The sequence below is a fragment of the Arachis ipaensis genome, chromosome B4 (genome assembly GCF_059453495.1).
Source record: "Arachis ipaensis isolate K30076 ecotype BB chromosome B4, ASM5945349v1, whole genome shotgun sequence".
In the NCBI taxonomy this organism is placed as follows: domain Eukaryota; kingdom Viridiplantae; phylum Streptophyta; class Magnoliopsida; order Fabales; family Fabaceae; genus Arachis; species Arachis ipaensis.
In genome coordinates this window covers 113,530,253-113,532,750 of record NC_142439.1, presented here as the reverse complement: position 1 = coordinate 113,532,750, position 2,498 = coordinate 113,530,253, and the positions used below count along the sequence as shown (strand labels likewise).

The 2,498-nt window shown below is 41.1% G+C and overlaps 1 non-coding gene across 1 annotated transcript; it reads left to right on the top strand.

The window, feature by feature from the left end:
* The first annotated feature begins 1,820 nt into the window (after positions 1-1,820).
* Positions 1,821-1,928, top strand: LOC148568831 (small nucleolar RNA R71). The gene has a single exon (XR_015882030.1). It is a non-coding gene; the product is annotated as a small nucleolar RNA R71 (small nucleolar RNA).
* The last annotated feature ends 570 nt before the right edge of the window (positions 1,929-2,498 follow it).

Here is a 2,498-nt window from a genome sequence, read left to right as displayed (position 1 = left end):
AATTATTTTTGTGACTTCACATGATCATCAACCTACAAAAAAAAACATAAAATAACAATAGAAAATAGAAATTTAATATAGATAAGTAAAGATTGGGTTGCCTCCCAACAAGCGCTTCTTTAATATCAATATCTTGACAGTGGACTCTCATGGAGCCTCACAGATGTTCAGAGCAATGTTGGAACCTCCCAACACCAAACTTAGAGTTTGAATGTGGGGGTTCAACACCAAACTTAGAGTTTGGTTGTGGCCTCCCAACACCAAACTTAGAGTTTGACTATAGGGGCTCTGTTTGACTCTGTATTGAGAGAAGCTCTTCGTGCTTCCTCTCCATGGTGACAGAGGGATATCCTTGAGCTTTAAACACAAGGGAGTCTCCATTCACTTGAATGATCAATTCTCCTCTGTCAACATCAATCACAGCTTTTGCTGTGGCTAGGAAGGGTCTGCCAAGGATGATGGATTCATCCATACACTTCCTAGTCTTTAGGACTATGAAATTAGGAGGGATGTAATGGTCTTCAACCTTTACCAAGACATCCTCTACAAGTCCATAAGCTTGTTTCTTTGAATTGTCTACCATCTCCAGTGAGATTCTAGCAGCTTGTACCTCAATGATCCCTAGCTTTTTCATTACAGAGAGAGGCATAAGGTTTATGCTTGATCCTAGGTCACACAAAGCCTTCTCAAAGGTCATGGTGCCTATGGTACAAGGGATTGAGAACTTTCCAGGGTCTTGTATCTTTTGAGGTAATCTCTGCCTAGTCAAGTCATCCAGTTCTTTGATGAGCAATGGAGGTTCATTCTCCCAAGTCTCATTACCAAATAACTTGGCATTTAGCTTCATGATTGCTCCAAGGTACTTAGCAACTTGCTCTTCAGTGACATCTTCATCCTCTTCAGAGGAAGAATACTCATCAGAGCTCATGAATGGCAGAAGTAAATTTAATAGAATCTCTATGGTCTCAGTCTGAGCCTTAGATTCCCATGGTTCCTCATTAGGGAATTCCATGGAGGTCAGTGGATGTCCATTGAGGTCTTTTTCAGTGGGAATCACTGCCTCTTCCTCGTCTCCATGTTTGGCCATGTGAGATGTGGTTATGGCCTTGCACTCTCTTTTTGGATTCTCTTCTATATTGCTTGGAAGAGTGCTAGGAGGGAGTTCAGTAATTTTCTTACTCAGCTGACCCAATTATGCCTCCAAATTTCTAATGGAGGACCTTGTTTCAGTCATGAAACTTTGAGTGGTTTTGATTAGATCAGAGACAATGGTTGCTAAGTCAGAGTGGCTTTGCTTAGCATTCTCTGTCTGTTGCTGAGAAGATGATGGAAAAGGCTTGCTATTGCTAAACCTGTTTCTTCCACCATTGTTGTTGTTGAAACCTTGTTGAAGTCTCTGTTGATCCTTCCATGAGAGATTTGGATGATTTCTCCATGAAGGATTATAGGTGTTTCCATAGGATTGTCCCATGTAATTCACCTCTTCCATTGCTGGGTTCTCAGGATCATAAGCTTCTTCTTCAGAGGAAGCTTCCTTAGTACTGCCTGTTGCTGCTTGTATTTCAGACTGACTCTGAGAAATCATATTGACTTGTTGGGTCAATATTTTATTCTGAGCTAATATGGCATTCAGAGTATCAATCTCAAGAACTCCTTTCAGAGGTGTACATGAATTGGTTATTTGCAACCATTTCAATGAGTTCTTGAGCTTCTGCAGGCGTCTTCTTCAGATGAAGAGATCCTCTAGCAGAGCTATCCAATGACATCTTGGATAGTTCAGACAGACCATCATAGAAGATTCCTATGATGCTCCATTCTGAAAGCATGTCAGAAGGGCACCTTCTGATCAATTTCTTGTATCTCTCCCAAGCTTCATAGAGGGATTCACCATCCTTTTGTCTAAAGGTTTGGACTTCCACTCTAAGCTTGCTCAATTTTTGATATGGAAAGAACTTTGCCAAGAAGGCATTGACTAGCTTTTCCCAAGAGTTCAGGCTTTCCTTAGGTTGTGAATCCAACCATGTCCTAGCTCTGTCTCTTACAGCAAAAGGAAAAAGCATAAGTTTGTAGACTTTAGGGTCAACCACATTGGTTTTGACAGTATCACAGATTTGCAAGAACTCAGCTAAGAACTGATGAGGATCTTCCAATGGAAGTCCATGAAACTTGCAATTCTGTTGCATTAGAGAAACTAATTGAGGCTTAAGCTCAAGTTGTTTTCTCCAATGGCAGGGATAGAGATGCTTCTCCCATAGAAGTCAGGAGTAGGTGCAGTAAAGTCACCAAGCACCTTCCTTGCATTGTTGGCATTGTTATTTTCGGCTGCCATGACTTCTTCTTCCTTGAACAGCTCTGTTAGGCCCTCTAAAGAGAATTGTGCTTTAGCTTCTCTTAGCTTTCTCTTTAAGGTCCTTTCAGGTTCAGGATCAGCTTGAACAAGTATGCCTTTATCTTTGTTCCTGCTCATATGAAAGAGAAGAGAACAAGAAAGTATGGAA